Raw genomic sequence first — 20,032 nt, forward strand, 5'->3', positions numbered from 1 at the left:
AGCTGCACAGGGAGGTCTGCTGCTCACCTGGGCAAAGGGGGGTGGGGTAAAACACTGAAGCAATCTTTGAAAGACTCTCTACCTGACCTCTGTCTGAACAAATAATTAATCTCCAGAAAAAGCAGCTTGCTGATGGGTCCGAGTTGTGCCTTGCAGATGGGAGCCGGGAACAGAGCCGGTGGATTTATGAGGTGACGTCAGTTTGAAGACTGGCCTGCGGGGTCTGAGCTGTGTTCGACACACTCCTCGATTGTTTTAACGGGCCTGCTTGTGAAGGGCTCCAAATCTCTCCTCAACCTAAGCTTTATTAAAATGGCAAAGATGGAGAGGAATGCTTTTCCAGATAAATCAGCTTATTTAGACTCACTCTCTCCCCTCTCCCCTGTCTATTGGAAAGCACTCCCAGAGGGGAGGAAATGCAGAACTGCAAAGTACTTGCAGGTACCTGCTTAATGCCTTAAACTCTTGCATTATGTTAACAGCTATTTCGGGGGTTGGGCTTTAAAGAAATAGATGGATTCTCAATCTGACCAATTTAAGTAATTCCTGAGAGAGAACAAAGGGGAAGATTTATGCCCTTAGTAACTATAAGATGCACGGAGTTTAGCAGAGTTTGGGTCTCTGCACTCAGTATAACACTGCAATTCCTTGAGGGGATCCAGATAAAGCAAGGTTTGAAGAATGAATGTGGGAAGGAGCAGGGAGAAGAGGAAGAAAAGGAGTTACAAGGAAGCCAGAGGAAAGGAGCAAGGCAAGGCTTTTGTCCTAGAGATAGGACTGTGGGGGAAGAGGAGATAAAGGAGTTGAACTCAAAATTTATGTCTACTTTATGTGTCTTCTATGTACAATGAGACTCATATGTGTATAAACTATGACGTGTGCACACGGAGTCTGTAATAGACTAGATGTATACTTATCTGTTTCAAGGACTAAAGAAATAATGAAGAAACACCTCTATTTTTCAAATTCCAGAAACATGTCAATTATTGAGATGAAAGACTCAGAGGCCTGAACTATCTCATTATGGAAACAAAATTATGGGAGGTTGGCTTCTGGCCTTTCTTCTTTTCTTCTTTCTTCATAGGACAGGAATGGAGGCTTCCCCTTCTTTCCTCAGAGACTGGGACAGTTTCCCTCAGCTCCCTCCAGCCCTGGTTTATATCCTCTTTCAGGGTGCCCCACCTACAAGTCTGATAGGACCATTTTTCAATCCTGTGGCTGATTGGATGATTTAGCACCAATCAGCTCATTGCTCACACCTGATTGATCCACTTCACTATCCAGAAATTATGCATTAAAAGGTAGTTGCTGGGCTCTGAGGAGCCACAGCCAGAACTGGCTTGTGGTAGAGCAGTAGGGTGAGAGGCCACCACTACTGTGGCTGGCTCCCTTAGCTGAGGCGGCTGATTCCAGTATCAAACTGAGATAGATTCCAGTCATCATTTCTTGGGGGTTTTAAGTGTGATTCTTTCAGTAAGAGGAACACATTGAGCTCCCATTCCAGCAACAAGTCATATCATGACTCCCTGCCATCTGCCACTCTGGCACAGTGTCTGGCCCAGGTAAGATTTCAATAAACCATTTACAGAATTAAACATGTCTCCCTCATGTAGACTACATGGCAAGATAAGTCCTGCCCTCTAGAAGTTCATAATCTAAATGAGATTGGATTTCTACCTGGGGAGAGACAACTAAAGATGGCATGCAATGGATGGGTCTTATACATTTTATCCCAACAATACCAAAAACCAGCCCTGGTGAGAGAGACATAATTGAGACCTTGCTATGTGAGATAGAGAGTACACACTGAATCAAGGTGGGTATAGACTTTTCAGAAATAGCTGAAGTTAAGGGTTCAGGATATGCTAGACTTTGAGAAGAAGATATATCCAATTGAACTCTGGTAGATAAAATCAGTTTTTGCCTCTTCCGTCAAAGGCCACATCAATACAGACTTAAGACAATCTCTTTGAAGCAAATTTCATGGAGTGTTTGTGGTTATGTTCCTGACCCAGTCTCTGGGTTTGTCCTTCTCACCACTTCCCTCCCACCAAGCTTGGGATTATAAAGGAGGCTTCATTAATGCCTTCAAGGAACTTAGAATCTAGTGAGAAGACAGATACACAATCCCTGATAGGAGAAGTAACACAATAAGAACAATCAGTTGCATTACAAAGGGAATATGGTTGAAGAAATAAGTTTTCTACCTACAAACATTAGGAAAGTCTTTATAGGTAAGATTATGCTTAAACCAAGACTTGATGGAATTTCCTTTATTGATTTGGGTTGCAAGGGGCTCTCTTGCTAGCAGATTTTAAGGACATAGCAAAAAGTGGGAGAACATGATATATTGGCATACTTGCAAGCACCAAACCAGGAATTAAGAGGTAAATGACACCATGGAGGCCAAAGGTGTGTGATTACAAATGGCCTTGTGAGTCATACAAATAGTACATTTTTATCCCGTAGGGGAGGGAATAAGGAGTCATTGCTAATTCTTCACCAGGAGGGTTATGTGACTGGACTTGCATGTAACTATGTCAACTCATTTATTGAGCATTCTTTACTCAGTGGCTGCAAACATCAAATAGTTCTGGGACATTTCCCCAGTCATTGACTTCAACCTTGCCTTTCTGGCTTGGTAATTATATTTTGGGCACAACTTCCTGGTGGGGAGTTATTGGTCATTTTCAGTTATCTAAAGCTATAATTTCATATTTACATTTAAGGTTTCTCTCTTCCTTGTTGAGGATTAGAGGGAACAGAGGGGAGAAATTATGTTGTTTCATTTATTTTCTTCTTCTCATCTTAGGAGTTAGGTTGGGGCCTCCACTCCAGGTCAATCTGTCCTTCCTCTTCAAGGCTCTCACCCCATGCATGATGTTGGAACAGAAAGAAGGAAAAGATTAGGGTATCTTGTTTAAGTGGCCTTCAGTGTAGCCTTTCTATAGCTGTTTCTGCCTTTCTTGCTAATGTAACTGGTAGTAAATGTTTTCTATCAGCAGGCACACACACAATGCTTTCTCTTGACCCCTTCAGAGAAAGTGGATTTGTAATGGTTGGTTGATTTGGAGAAATTAGTTTCAACTCTGTTTTTCCAACAGCACTTTCCCCTGCCCTCATGGTGTCACTGCTATGATGCTATGGTACATTGACCAATGCCCTGAGAGGACTGCTAGAAAGATAGGCAGGCAGTATAAACTGAGTTCCTTTCTGTCATGTCCATTTGACCTGGATGAATATCATGCCTCCCTGCCAACATAAAAGGAGGGAGTGCAGGCTCTCTCCTATTAAATTCTCTTTTCCTTATAGGTGTAGGTATGAGATTGGGGAGGGTATATGTAAAGAGTTCATTAAGTTCAAGTGTGCTACCCAATCCAACTTCTAATGAGAGGCTGAGATTCCAATCTTCATTTCTGGGGGGACCCAGAATCTTTAAATGTGATTATTTTGGTAAGAAAAACACATTCAGCTTCCCACCCAGACAAAAAGTCATAAAAATGATTCTTCCTTCTATTCTTTCCCCGTCTTCTACTTATATGGATCTGGGGTCAGCCAGCTTCAGAAGGGAGTGAGTGGTGTTGCATATTCATAGTCTGTTATGAGACCACAGGAAAAGTTGCTGGTTTACAGTATCTACTTTGGAGATTTTATAGAAAATAGATGAAAGCATGTGTGAGAGAACAGTCCAGTTCAGAGACGAGGGGAACAGCTCTAGGAAAGAGGAGAAAAGTTTGGAAATAGATGTAGTAATTAAAATGATTGAAGAACCTAGGAGAATGAAGGAAGGTATGGTTTTATTTCAGCAACAAATTTCATGATAGTGTTATTCACTGAGCTGAGAAATGTAAGGCTAGGAGTTATAGTGGCAGGGTAGAAAAAGAATTGAGGGAATTAAGAGGAGTAAGATCATCTGGGGTGTATTATAACTGCATGAGATAACACCCAGGCAGAAAGAGCTGTATGATCAAACATACAGGAGTATAAGGACACAGGAAAGATAAGAAGGGGAAATATTGGGTGTGACAGGAGACGTCCCACATCTTCAGTAAAAATGCAATGAGAACAGACAATTGATTCCATAGCAAAAGAGTACTCTATAATAAGAAGGGAAGAACTTCTTGACTTTGGGATGTTAGGGGAAGGTTATGTGGCAGAGGATGGGGGTTTGGTTAACAGATACCAAAATCTGAGCTACAGAGAGGTGCCAGATCATAAAGTATATAGAAGAAGGGTAGCATAGGATGAAGGGCAACAAAAGAGAGTGTGCAGAACCTGTTTCAGCAAATGGGTTAGGAAAGGGAATGCACCAGAGCTAGGAAGTTGCTTTGACCTGGTAAAATATAAATAAGAGCTTCATATTTACTCATTTGTTTATTTCAATATTTCATAATCAACCTATACAGTAATATAACTCTTCTAGGAGATTTACAAATGGTCAAGTTGCACTGTAGGGGAATCTAGCTGAAAATATCATTTTTCAGAAACACAGTCTTCAAAACCAAACACTAGTGCCTGATTCATTGACTTGTACTCTGTGGGGAGACCATGTTTAATAAAGATCAAGCCATTAGTGAATGGTTTAGTACAAGAACCTGTGTGCACCTGGATCTACCCTTCTCCAAATCTATACTTTCTTGGAAAAGACTATTCTTGGGTTTAAAAATGTGTAAGGAGGGCCTCCCCTGGTGGCACAGCGGTTGAGCGCTGGGCTGCGAGGCTGCCCGCAGCCTCTGCGGTGCGGGTTCATTCCCTGGACTCCGGCGAGGGTCCCACAAAAAAATAAATAAATAAAAATAAAAATGTGTAAGGAAGGAATGCCATTATAATAAAAATGTTAATGTTCAATGTTTTCTGAATTTTCCTAGGTATTTAATGTCACCTGCCATGATTCCAGAATATTGCCACCCACCCACCCACCCACTCCTCGAGAGTGATCGTTCATGTTCTCTCTTTGTAAGAGGTCAGTCATTTCTAGTCTTGCTGTCAAGAGAGTGGTTAAACTATCATTTGTTAATAGCATCACACAGTTCCTGGCACCCTTGTGGATGCAACAAACTGCAGAGGCCTGGTCTTCAAATGTTGTCTCTTATTACAACAGACCTCTGCAGCTTACTGCACTAGAGGGTTGGGAAGAGTCTCCCTCTGTCCCACCCAAACTCACTCAATGCATGGTCTAGGTCCTTGAGCACTTCAGTGAAGGGCTTAGTGGAAGGGCTCAGATACTGTGTTTATTCTTTCTCCTACACCCTCTTCCCATCCTCAGCTCCACACCCATTTATCTCCCCTGTAAAGTGCATATTGACAGAAAACGTAAGTGCTCAGATTGGTGCCAGCTGAAAGATGGGCCTCTTCAAACAGCAGTTGTGCTTCCCCTTGATCTTCCCAAGTGGAATCCAATGTGGCTGTGTTTCTGTCTCAACCTCAAGGATTAGCTCAGGGACTCCCCTCCTCCCACCACCAACTGCTTTCTTGGGTTGTGGTAGAGGCATGCAATCACTCTGCTCAGCCTCAAGATGAAGTTGGCAAGCTCATTTAGCCAAAAAGTAATTTTATAGGACCTCCCAGAGAGCCTTTGCCCCACCTTCATTTGCAAACACTCGCTTCTATCTCTCTCATTCTGACTTTTGTTAAGTAAGAAGAATAAACATTTCCAGCTACATAACAAAGAAAGTCCATCAAAAATAGGACTGAAGGGAGAGGTAGAGATTAGCACATGTTTTTGGGTCCCGTGTCTGATTTCATGTAGAATGTAGCTTGGTCACTAGTGGGTCATGTATAACCTAGTCAGGGACTATTATATTTTACTGATGTATCATTGGTTTACAATATTACAAATCTTTCAGGAACACAATTTCACACCTTAATAACTGGATATACCACACTGTGCCCAGCATCAAAGCTTTAGTGCCATTCACTATCAAATATACCCCTTCCACGTATTCTTTCGCCTCCCTCCCACAGACAGGATGAGGTATACTGTTCTTTCCACAGAATACATGAACCGAATGATTTCTAGCTTTGAGATCTCTAGAGGCTATCATCAAGGAGATGATAAAATCTTCATTCATTCAAAAATATATCAAGGGCCTCCCCTGGTGGCGCAGCCGTTGAGAAGCTGCCCGCAGCTTCTGCAGCTCCGGTTCGATCCCTGGCCACCGGCGAGGGTCCCACAGACAGACAGACCTCTCCTGCCGCGCCCGCTGCTCTCCTCAGCAGTGTATTTCTTCATCAGTATGCCTGTTCTGTTCCCTGCTCTGGCTCTGGTGAATTATCTCACCCTCCTGTGCTTCTGACTGCACCCAGTGCTTGTAAAAATAAATAAATTAATTAAAAAAAAAATCTCTTCTCTCTCCTTTTAAAAAAAATATATCAAATAGGAACTGGGCAAGAGCACATGATTATACAGAATAACTCCCACTTCAGGGAGATGAAAGTCTAAAAAAAGAAACCAAGAGGTTCAATGCAGCCCTTTGTTCATAGAGAGACAGAGATCTGGGTTCAAATGCAGGTCCTGTCACTTGCTAGGCTATCTTGAGATAGTCACTTACCTTCTCTATATCTCAGGATTTTATATATATATATAGTGACTAATAATTATACTTATTTCAAAATTTTTTTGTGAAGATTGAAGAACACATGTAAAACACTTAGGATAACATGTGTTACCTATTATTGGACAAAATTATCATAAAAGAGCTATGAATAGATACAATATATAGCTAAATATTATGAAGATGAGGTTCTATTGATTTTGGTAGAAGAGCAGTATAAGGAGGTGGGGATATATTCCAAGCAGGAGGCTAAACAATAGACAATGAAAACCTGCTTTAGACCATACTAGTGTGAAGAGAGAAAGACCCACCAAATTCAAGAAACACTGTAGAGGTAGATCAACAAGGTTTTGATGTATATTAGAGGAAATGGTAAATTGACAAGGAGTCAAAACCAATCCCAAGGACTGAACCTTGGCAAGTTGAGGAATGATGGAATCATTCCTATAAAACGCAAGTCAGAAAAACAAACTTGTCTGTGAATGAATGGAGCAGACTTGAGTTTTGGTTATGTCAAGTTTGAGGTACTAGTAGGAATGTTCTGCTGGGGACACCTAACCAGCAGTTGGAAATTATGTTCAAGGGAAAAGATGATTTCTGGAGACATAAGTTTGAAAGTCATCAACAAAATGGCATAGTTGAGGGTCTGAATTAAGATGTTCAGAAAAAAAAGAGTAGATGTAGAATATTAGGTTAGGAGTATATGTTGGGTTCAGAATAGAAAAAGACAGTTTTCAAAAGGAGAGGGAGAAGACTCCCTTTTCAGAAAGACAATGCATCAACTAGATTATGAACATAAGCATTTCAGGCTCATCAGCAATTATAAATGCCTTCATGAATTTGTTCGTCAAATCACAGTTCATTGATTTTTTTTTTTTTCCCAGTGAAATGAATGACATCAGTTCACTTGGAGCCTGATCAAGTCAGGGTGAAAAATTTAAACAGTCTCTAAAATAGTAAAGCTTAGGACAAGGTGCTGAAGCGGTACTCAAAGTCCAGCCATGGACAAGTCCAAGTGAGTCAGTCTGGTCCCTCTGAAATCTGAGATTATAGCCCCTAAGCAGTCAGCATCCATCACCTCATCCAGCAGGGGCCTGCAGTCAGAACTGCTCTTCTCTTCTGTCCCTCCATGCCCATTCCCATTGACTCTGGGTCTCTGAAAGAAGTACCTCTGTACCCCAAATTCCTGAATTAGTGCCAGAGTTCTACCTGGCCACCAACTTTCCCTCTCTTTTATGAGAGAGGAAAAGCTATGTTGAAAAGCAACATGGATCTTGGTGAGGGCCTCCTGTATTGGGAGATCCAGAATGTTTGTTACTTTTCTTTACTTTAAAGTTATTTCAGGTGCAGAGTTGAACTTGGTCCCAAGTTCCTAGTCTACCATTTTCAACCTAGCTTCCTGATTAATGTTTCTCTCCTATTTCTATATTATTAACACGTTTAAAGCTGTGTAAGCCCACTTCCTGTTATGCCAGCTCCTAACGTTCCCTTGCTCAAAAAGCCTCAATAATTCCTTATTGCCTAGCCCCTTGTAGAAACTCCTTACCTTGGCATTCAAAATCCTCCCCAAATATTGCTTACCCTCCACTTATGATTTATACTTTAGTCAAACGGCACCCTTGGTGTTGCTTGAACTCCACCCACACATCCACGCCTTGATCCCAGGGCTGGATACCAAACTGAAACCCGATCATATTCATGAAGCAGCTGGTTTTTACACCCACATCTTGAAATCTATTTCTATTCCCTTAACTAGATATAAACTCTTGTAAGATCCAGTATAATGCAATGACCAAAAGTTTGGATTCTGAGGACTATGTGGTAGAAACCCCAAATATACTATTAGCCAACATTGCAACCAGGAACAAGTCACTTTTCACTGTACATCTGTTTCCTGATTTGGAAAATGGGGAATATGAATCAGATATTAAATGAGATGATACACATTTAATGTGGTGCATGAAATGCTGTGAGCACACAGCAAATTTGAGCTATTGTAGCAGATGCTGTTGATAGCCCACTCACATCCCCTTGGTATTCATCTCTACAGTCGCAAGGCTGTTTATAGAAAACATCTGTGACTCTCTGTGTAGTCACGAGAGCTGCTCAGCTCTCAAATAGGACAGAACAGGAGGGTTTGAGAGTTAATCCCCCAAGAAGCAACCCTCAACCAGTGACAGATGGAGAGTTAGTGGATGAACACCCCTTGTTTGGAATAACTTTGGAGGTTATTATGTAAGACAATATAGAACCTATATTGTCTCTTAGAGTTCCCAAGCAGGCACTAACATCAGTTGCCCTTCATAGCAAATAACTCAATGTGTGCCTTTCATCAACCCTTCCCTGACTGACTTCTAAGATCAACTCCCAAATAAACTACTCAAATTCTTGTTTCAGGAGCAATCTAAAGCCACAACAGGTTTTATAATTAGAGATGCCATATTTCTCTGAAACCACCAACACACTTTGTTTACCTTGGTCCTTTCATATGTAGAGTCTACCCTCATCAGACTTAAAATCCAATAGGAAAGTAAAGCCTAAGATATGGGTAACTCTGAAAATCTATGTGCCTCTCACATACTAGTTATTCAGTCTGTGTTGGAGAACAAAGAATAAAGGGAGATCAAAAAGTTACTGAGTGAATATAAAAATAGAATAAGAACTATTGATTGGTTACTAGGAATATTTAATAAATGTTTGTGGTCTGACACACCCTTTCTCACAAGGATAGATCTACCTAAGTACACCTGTAGCCACTCGAGATCCCCTCCCTATGATGTCAGCACACCCACCCTCCTTCATATGACCCCATGAGGCATTCTTCATTACCTCATCACATTTCTCATGTCAATGTACTTAAGTAACCTTTCAAGTTTTCCAAATATGGAAAACATTTTACAAGGATTACATTTTAGGCAGGCTGCTTCCTGAAGACCTAGAGGTTCTCACTTTAATCTTATTAGTACATTCTTCGGATTGCACTGTGGGGTGCGTGATTTTTGAGAGACTTTTCTGTAGATAGCTAATCCAGCCAAGGGGTGTGGTTTCTTGTAACAGCCATTCAGAGAAATCTTCCTCCCCAAACTCCTGTCCCGACCCTTTTATGAACTTTGCCTCCTAGATCCTGGCATCTGCCTTACATGGAAGACAAATTCTAGAATCAGTGGACTGTAAACTGGATCCCTTGGATTATCAATAATGGTACATTATCCTCAGGTGACTGCATAAGATTTACAATTACGAACTTGAGTATGGCTGTGCCAGTGGTGCGACCAGCCATACCTTGTAAAAGTATCCTTCCATAGCAGTATTTCTCAGAAAGTGATTCATGGTTATGGCTTTACAGTAGAAAGGATTCTGGCACTGCTTAAAATGCAGATTCCTAGATTCACTCAAACACACTGAATAAGAATCTCCTGTGAAGATTTTGTGATTTGTATTTTTAACAAGCTCTTTGGGTGATAAGGTGAATAACTTATTCCAGTTTTCCTGGGCTATTCTATAGGTAGAATTGACACTCCCACCTTCAGAAGCTCCTTATTTCCTGGGACAACTGGTCACCCCATTGTCACATTATCTACACATTGAATTGTGTAGATAATCCAAAACTCTTTATGGATTCTTAGGCATGCCATACTAATGCAGATGTTGTGTTTACTCAGTAAAAGTGTGAGGTGCTTTGAGGTGACCATGTGCAGTTGGCATGAAGGACTTCCCATCCACATGGTGAGAACCTTCTGTATTGGGAGACCCAGAATGTTTACTGTTACTTTACTTTTCTTTTATTTCAGTTTATTTCAGGTGCAAAGAGTTGAACTTGGTCCCAAGTTACTAGTCCACCATTTTCTTCTGTGTCTGCAAGACCCCACTCTGGATTTATGTACTTGTTCTCATTTCTCCTCTACTTTCCATGCCCCACAGGCAACCATTACCATGTGACTGTCATATACCTTCAGAATTTTTTCATCCTTGTAAAACATGTAGCATTGTTTCCTCTGTATTCTAATTTATTCTGCTGTAGATTTCATTCTGACACTTACCTTTTTCTGTTAAGTATTGCATTTAATGCTGTGTGGTCCTTTGATCTGTTGATTCTGTAGGGAGCTCCTCAGGAAGTTCTTGTCTCCTGATGTCCACATTCTTGCCCAATCACCTCACTTCAGCATGGGCTGGATGGAGTGCCGTGCCCCTAATGAACAGAATGTGGCAAAAGTGATGAGAGATGTCATTTTCAAGACTCAGTAACAAAAAGCCTCTGTTATCCTTTCGTGCTCTCTCACTTCATTTGCTCTGAGAAAGCTGAAATTTTGAGTTGCTCTATACAATGATTCAATGTTAAAGGTTAGAAAGAGGCCTCCTATCAGCAAGCTGAAGGAATATTGACCCTCTGTCCAGTACTAAGGGGAACTGAGTCCCATAAACAGTCTCAAAGGTGATGGTGGAAGTAGACCGTCCCTCAGTCCAGTCAAACCTTGAGATGGACAGCTGCATCTCTGAGCAACACTTGATTACCCCTTTGTGAAAAATCTGAGCCAAATCTGAACCAGCTAGGCCATGCTTTTGATCCAAAGATACTGTAGGGTATTTAATGTTAGTTATTTTAAGATGTCAAATTTGGGGTGATTTGTTACCCAGCAAACAACAATAGATAACTGATACACTTCCAATCAGTGCACAGTATTCATAGCCTGCTACTCGCACATGTACTTGTCCATTACCTAAACACTGACTGAATCTAATACTCAGTACTATAAACACAGCTCCCATGAATGCCTTGAGTGACCCTCCCTCCAACCCTTCTGGGCTTGTGTGAATAGTTCCCTGGGATGTATATGCACAATAGGACTGCTATAGAAAATCTAGAAACCAGAGAAGCACTTGGAACAATATTCTGAGTTTCTTCAATTCCTAAATTATTCTTAATACTTTTAAATGATGTTTCCCTCTAAGCATTCTGTTCCAAAGGTGGATAGACCTTGAAAGAAATAGAGATCCCCTGACTAATGAATATTTTAGATGTTGGATTGTGGATCAAGGAATAGTTAAGGGTGGTCTGTGGAACAACTTGGAAGTTTGATGTTTTGAAAAGAAGCTCAAGTACGTTGCTTCTTTTGTGACCCAGGCTAACTGATTCATGCTGGGCTTTAGACATGATGGCTAGGAGTCTGAGGAGAGAGGGCATGTTCAAAGCCAAATGAACACATCTATAACCATTAAAACAATTTTTCTCTGTTTGGATTTAATAAATGGCCTAAGTTCCTGGAAATGTGTGCAGAGACCCTGTGGCCATGAGAAGATCTATCATTTTATTCTTTACAGTAGGCTGAAATATATTTGGAAGTCATTGGACTGTGGCTGTCCTACATCAAAAGGCATTTCATAACAAAACACCATCATGCCCCATTTATAGAAATAGCATGCTGTGCTCTGGCTGCTGTGGGCAAATAAAATATGTTCTTGTAACATAAACAACCTCACCTTCCCTCTAAAGACTAAAGGGCCATAAAAGATTTACTTAAATAGGCTCTTGAAATATAAAGACACACATAAGAATGTTAAACATGTACATATGTATATATACATGGGTGGACAGATATAGATCTATAGATAGATAGACAGATGACACAAGACTGTCATTATGGACTTTAAAATATTAGGGGAGAGACTACCAGAGCCAAAGGCGACATTAAAAATCTTCCAGTCCATGCACCTTGTTGTTCAAAGGAAGAAACTGAAGTTCGGAAGCAGTGACATGTCCACAGCTCATGGCATGCCAGAGGAAGGGTGTAAAGTAGAATCTGAACCTCCAATTCCTGGTCTATGTCATCTCATATACACACAATTGGAATAAATTTAAATTGTTTGCAAAATGAAAATGAGTGTTTTCTTTCTTCTTTGGATTCATTAAACATGGAATTTCAAATGAACAATGTTCAGACTGAGAGAGTGTGTGATGATTTTTAACATATGTCCACAAATTCTTGCTAAATTCCCTTTAGCAAGTGAGAAATGAATTGAGTAATTTACTCTTAAAGATTAGACTATGACAGGAATGACAGTGTGTGGTTCTGAGACTGGGTCATAAAAGGCATTATAGCCTTTTCCTGAGTCTCTCTCTTGATCACCCCCTCTGGGGGACATTGGCCATTGTGTCTGACGTTCCACCTCCATACATTCAGTGAGGAACTGAAGCCACCAGCCTATTGCTGTGTGAGTGTGCCACCTTGGAAGCAGATCACTCAGCTTCAGTCAAACCTTCCAATGACTACAGGCCCAGCTGACATCTTGATTGTAAAGGCTGCCATGACAGAGCACACAGCAATGCCACTCTCCAATTCCTGACCCACTGTAATTCTAGTAAAAGTTTATTGTTTAACCCACTAGGTTTTGGAGTAATTTGTTACATAATGAGCCAAAACCAAGCATTAAAATGCCTCCCTTAATTATATCACAAAAACAGCTACCTGTTTCATTAAAGGGTAAACTAATCTGTTGGTGAACACTCTTTCTACTGATGCCTTGGCATTTGAAATTCAATGGCAAAAGGAATAAAAGAGTGAGAGCTTCCTGGCTTCTCATCGGCTAGTGAGATCTAAGTCTGAGTTACTCTGCTAGATACCCTAGTAGAGTATAAAACTGACTTGTCAGGAAATGTGTCTCTTTTCAAGGATGGACTCTTGAGCCTTTGGGCAACATTTTATATTTAGGCACATGAAAGCAGGCATGAGACCTGGGTTCTAATTCTAGCTCTGCCCATATCTGCATATGTCACCTTGGGAAACTCCTTTCTCTCTATTTCTCAAGTTTGACCTCTTTAAATAAGGGGACAATTATCAAGGCCCCTTCTTGTACTGTCATATATGCTGATTAGCACATTATCAATAGTCCTCTACTCCTCACATTTGTTCTATGTGGTGGGATTTGAACACCACATTCTTCCCCTGGAGTTGCTCATATTCTTCCCCTGGAGTTGCTCGGTCTTCTGCATAAAACAGAGAGTAAGACACTGGTCACAAGTCAACGGCTAATGAACTATTTTCTGTTATACCATAATTTGCAGTCTGGTCCTTCATCATCTCTTTCCTTACCGTCCCTGTCTCAGCTGAGCTATCAGTATGGACTCATCACTGACATAAAATAGGAAAAACACAACAAATTCTGGTAGAAGTTCACTGGCGGAACTATAGAAAGATGATATTATTCACGGTGACTGAACTGAGCAGTTGCCTGGGGTTATTATTACTGTCAACTTTTGTTGATCACATTGTAAGGACTAGGTTAAGTGAGTTGCGTGTGTTGCCTTTAACACAACCTTGTCATAAGAATTACTATTATCAATATTTTATAGATGAGGACACTAATGCTCAGAGCTACTAAATAATGGAGCCAGGATTCAAAACAAGCTCCTAATCCTAACTACTATAGTCTTAGTAATTCCAAATCAGTCTTCACTTAAATTAGAACCATCTGGGCACTAGGATTCAGAAGGTGTGGCATAGGTGGAGGACAGACGGGGTGAGTGTACCAGGTATTTATTTATACAAGGAAACCACAGAGTGAAGCTGGTGTCAGCTTACATGTGTTTGCTTCTAGGGCATGGCCCACCACTTCTAGGCGAAAAGGAAGATTCCTTTTATTTGACGCCAGTCACTGTGATTTTGAAGGACCAGTAAAAGAGCAAAGAGGAAAACAACTGGGCTGGCATATTGGCATGTGGGTCAAATGCAGAACTGGTGCCAGTACCTTCGGTAGTAACTGCTGAGGATGTCCCACCATAGACACCAATGACCTTGACATTGAACACCAGCAGGAAGTGAGTGCCTTCAGCAACATCAGTGATGTATTTGAAAAGCAGTGGAAGTCATTTCCCCAAACGAGTTAGGATGGGAGAGGATAAAAACACCAGATGTCACAGTAGCCTGGAGGACCAGCTTGCTGAGCACATAGGAGACACTCCCAGCTCTGAGACTATGAATGCGACACAGAGAGAGAGAAACCCAGGACTACTTGGAAGAATTTTGAGAGGGACTTTGTAGGGTAAGGAAAAATGTCAGGCTTTTCTGCCCTCCTGCCATCAGGATAGTTGATGGATCCTTGCGGTCCTGAATGCCTGCCTGATGGCGGGCACCTGGAGTAGGGTGTGGGCATAGGTAGATGGGATTCACCTGGGCTGAGACTGGGCTTTTAAGGGCGGCGTCACAGGGATGCCAGCAGCAGCAGAAGCCGAGAAGCAGTAGAAGCTGAGCAGAAGCCGAAAGAAACAGCTGAGAGAGAAGCAGAGAAGGCCGGAGAGCCCAGATAGAGTGAGGATTTGCTGGGGGTTGGGAGGCCTGCCAGCCTCCTGGCCCCCCAGCACCCTTGCCTGCTGTGCACTGGGTAAATCCCAATAAAAGATCTGCATAAAACCACCGAGGACTCTGACTCCTCCTTTACCCGGTCTGCATGGGATCAGAAAACCTGCGCTGTGTCCATTCCTGACCTTTACAGACTTAAATTTCTACAGGACACATGTGTAATTTCCTGGAAGAACTGTTTGTTCTTAGGATCCTAATTTTATCCTGAGACTTTGAGGTCCAAAAAATGTAGACTACAGGTGCTACTCCAAGTGCTCTACGTGGGTCCTTCACTTATGAGCCCCAGGATCACAGACTATCAGCCTTGACTGCCGAAAGCACCGAGGCTGGTGGTTACCATGCAGGCTCACTGGGGAGCCTTGGAAAGATCTCTGATGCTAAATTGTTGTCCTCGAGAATAACAGACTTTGCACTAGGGTTATCCCTAAGTGAGTTGTCCTAGTGTCACTTGGCAAGAAAAATGAATCATTTTTCTCACTGGCCCTAGTGCTTTCTAGGGAAAGTCGCTGATTTGAGGCAAAGCGGCATTGTTGCTGCCAATGAAATCTTCTCCAGGGGAATGGGGTTTGCAGTTACCTCACTGAAATGAGTGTGAGCAGGAAAGAGGCTTAGGGGAGAGGGGTCAGGACCACATTTCTCCTACCAGGAAAAGGCACGGGCTTCCTTCTGAGAACTGCCTTCTGCTGGGAAGGGGCTGGGTCAACCATCAAACTCCACCTTTTGCTTGGAAATGGAGAGCTCCCCCACTCCAGAGGAAGGAGTGGGGAGGACAGGAGGGAAAGGACTACAGGGCATATTCCTGCCCTTCCAGCTCAAGCAGAAAGAAAAGCTGGCTTCAATTAGGACGGGCAAGGAGATTCGAAACATCTGGCGGGAAAAGCGCTTGTTCTAGGAGGCTGATGAGGGCAGGAGAAGAAAGGCAGCTAGGAGGACAGGGGATGTTTCTAGGCTGACTGCTTGCTTGGTGCGACCTGCCCCACCCTCCAAATGCAACCCCATCTTTTCCTTCATCAGGGCTTTGTCTCCTAGGCCAGGTGAAAGGGAGCAGAAACAGCAGCCCAAACCCCTGCAGCACAGCTCTCAGCTTTCTGGGGGCCCATGGGTAATTTACACAGCCTGGCAGACCACCCACTGAGTGGGTACACAGAGTTCACAACCTTTAGTATTCAGGCAGCTAATCAGCCTGGTTTTGCCTGTGGAGAGCCCTCTCTTTCATCTCAAGTCTGCCAAGCTGCCTTCCTGCCCAAACAATCTCTTGGCTCTGGCCTCTAAGAATCTTCTCGGATTATCTTTGCAGAAAGACATGATTTCTCCCCACCCCAACCACATACAAAATGTCCATGCTGCAGAGTTGCTCTTCTTAGCTTGACTTGGGACCACTCACCTCTCCCCTTTTCCAACCTCCCCCCACCCAACCCACCTCCAGGCAGAGCAGATACCCGAAAAACATAGGCTTTGTAGAGAGAGCTGTGGCTAATTCTCTGGAAATCAGCCTCCTATTCTTAAGATTCTGTGTTTTGAGTTGCAAGGCACCAAAGCCTAACAGTTCCTTAAAGATTACCTCTTCAGTAGGATGTACTACATTCCCCAGGAGGTCACTGCCCAGGCAGGCTCTAATCAGGATCCCCAAGAGGACAGAACAGTCTGGAAATGAAGCCAGGGATAGTGTTGTAAAACCATCCCAGGCTGGGTATGTTCATTGTTGATACGGGCAGACAAAAAGAGAATCTTGGAGCCCTCGGTAGATTTGACAGGACCTTAATGCTGAATTGGAACCAGACACACAGGCAGACCAGCAGGAATGGAGACAGCAACTAAGCCCCTTAGCCACCATGAATCTCCCCTTATATCCCTTGCTTCTCTGCCCCGGTGTCCATAATTTACATATGGGCATGCCCCATGCTCTCTGGCTTCTGGCCGGATGTCCACAGTCATAGGTGTGCATGCCCTGTGCTAATGCTCCCAAGTGCTTTTTGCATTAACATGATATCATGTGCAGGTAATACAAGCCGGGAGAAAGCAAGGCCTCAAGTGACAGCCATAGAGGCTAGTGGCAGGAGATGAAAAAGAGTCTGAGTATCCCATGTTCCTTACAGATGGCCCCTTCCATCACTGACAGACTAGTAACTAGGGTGGGAGGTGGGTGTCAATGGCAATTGGGCCACCATGGGCCCAGTGTCTGTTTCCATCAGCCTCTTTCACTGGAACAGGACAGTCTTTTCTGGGTTTACAGTTTGCATTAAGCATCCAGACCCCAAGGAGTCCTCAGTTTCATGGAGGGTGCATTCTCCAGTCTCCATTCCACTTCAAGCCACAAGGCCATGTGCTATGTCCCAAAGGAATGGTCATTTAAGGGCCCAAGCCAAAATCTCGCCTCTGTGCCTTTGGCAGCTATGGCTTCTGGTCTCGATGGCAATAGTTAGTGGATTGCAACTCTCAAGCTTCAGCTAGCCCAGGATAGGAATAGAAATTACTGTAAAAGTAATTTTACATCATGCTGTTTAGCACTGAAAGGGATTTTAAACATTGAGATCAATTTTTGTTGGACACAGAAAGAAACTAAGGTCCAGAGAAGTCCTACCATCTGGCCAGGGTCACATAAGGTGCAAGGATACCCACATGCTACTTACTCCTGTGTGGTGACCCTGACTATTCCCATGATGTATGGGTCAGAGTGGCAGACTCTACGACACCAGGCATGGGAGAAAGTTCATGTGACGATCAAAACAAACACATAAAATTAAAAAAAGACAAGACTTAGAAGTTTTACTAAGGTGAAAACAGGCTCATCACCACTCCCCCTCCACTTGATATTTTGATTGCAAAATTCTGCAAAAGTTCATTAAAGATAAACATTTCTGTTTTCCATCTATTTTCTGCTTAGCTGGTACTGACAGCCCATGTCTTGCCTATTGAGTATATTACCTACAATGATATAGGCCATGGATTTGGAGGGTGAATACATTTCAGTATTGAGAGGCTGACTCTCATTTTCCCTTCTGTTCTTCTATAGTGAAGAGGAGAAATCTTGGGAGGTGACAAATTACTGAAAAGCAGGCCCAGGGCTAGGCTCCCCCAGCCATGCTGGGATATGGCCAGGTCTTGGTAGCAGTACCTCCTGGCCCCTGGACACTTGCACTGTGCTATGGCCTTCTGCAGATCTGAGAGGTAAAGAAGCCTGTTCAGTATAGTCAGACCTGCTGCCCACTTCTTGCATCACCAGCCAGGAATCCAGCCCAGTGAGGGCAGTGTCAGGGAGGCAGGGCTAATGTGCACCGGAAATGGGCTAGACTTAAGTCCAGAGACTGGATGGGGATGAAATTGAAGGTGAGAATCTTGAGTGAGGGCCACTGGAGATTCAAGGCTCAATGCTGGGGTCTAAGACTCTCTAGGAAGAGGTGAGAGACAGGCTCTGTTGGTCCCGTGGAACAGACATAAAGGCAGAAAATGGTGATGGGATATATAGGGGTGTGACAGCTTCCTGTGATCTTTTCAGTCAAGTTATCTTTTTTTTTTAAGATTCATTTATGCATGTAAGAACTGGGATACAGGCCAGAGGTGTGGGGGGGTGAGAAGATTCACCAGAGACAGAGTAGGGAGCAGAACATGCAGATCTACTGAAATATACTGCTGAGGGGAGCAGCGGGCAAGGTAGGAGAGGTCTGCTTGCACCATGTGGGTCACCTCCCTGGCCAGGGATCGAACTTGTGCTGCAGTGGCTGCAGGTAGCTTCATAGTGCTGCATCTTAACCCCTTGCACCACCAGGGAGGCCCCTGAAGTAAACTTATCTTAACTCCCTCCAATCTTTCTCTATCCTCCAGCAGTATTGACACTGTTTGAGTAGACTTTTGCACTGATCCTTTTACTGCTCAAAGGTGACTGTAATTGGTAGACCCCAAGGATAGATTAACACAGACAGACAGAATAAACACAAGCAACTGACTACCCCATTCACAACTGTGAGTTATTGCTCACCCCTCCAGTTAAGGCTGGCTGTAAAATTATGAAACATAACATTTTTTTTTAGTATTTTGGAAATTTTTCATCAAAAAATTTTAATTTGGAGATTTGTTTGCTTAACATTTCCAGAGAGACAACTGGAGTAGTTTAAAGCAATATCCAGACCCTTTTGAAAGCAGCCTCATAGTCAAAGAGTTAAATATATTATCCTGCGCATTCCCTCACTTGGAAGTAGCAGCTGAAAGTTTTCAGGTTCTGTTCTCCCTAATTTCTACACCATAAAAACCCACAGGCATGTTCTGGGATGGAACCAAGTGTGCTTTTATAACTTTCAAAAGAGCTGACAATAAAGAGATGTGACATGGGGGAAATAAAGAAAATTCTTCCCTGAGAAAATAAACAAGTTCTGTTTCTTTTTAGTGATCGATGCTAATCAGATCAACTTTATTTCAAGGCCCTGAGAATCACATATTATCTGAAATCCTGACTCAGAGTGATGCTACTTGAAGAATCTGAGCTGAGCTAAGAAGTTAAAACCTCTCTCTGCTGGGAGAGGGGTGAGCAGGGGGCATGGGTAAGAGGAGGAGGGATGTCCCATTTTCCCCTTTGTTTCCTTTTAAACAAAAAGCAGGAAAGTATAGAGACACTGCACAGGGCTAGTGAAAATTGAGGCTAATCCCAAGAAGTTTCTACTGAGGGTGTGGAACTGAAAGCCTGTTGTGTCCATCTCAGGATTCTTGGGGATTTGACATCTTGTAATCTGAAGTCACAGCATGGACCCAATCTTTCCAAAGAGAGCCTGGGATTATAGGCGCTGCCCCAGCTCACCTCTCATCGACCTCTGGATACCACCCAGCTCCCCAGAGCCACATCTGGGGTCCAGCTGAGCTCAGATACTGGGTTTATTGCACCCATTCTTCTCCAATTGTCAGACGTGTCAGGGGAGAGGTGATCACCAAGGCAACAGAGGGGCCCCCTCTACAGAGTCACCCTCTGAGATGAGGAACATACAGCAAGTGAGGTTGAAGGGTCTCTGGGCCAGCAAGCTTTTGCACAAGGGCACAGTTCATCCGTCTCTTTAGAACATAAGGGGCCATGTGGGTACCACCACCCAGTGATCCCACTAGAAGGTAGGGCCCTGGAGAGCATGGACCTTTTCTATC

This window comes from Talpa europaea, assembly GCF_964194135.1.
Source record: "Talpa europaea genome assembly, chromosome: 1".
In the NCBI taxonomy this organism is placed as follows: Eukaryota; Metazoa; Chordata; class Mammalia; order Eulipotyphla; family Talpidae; genus Talpa; species Talpa europaea.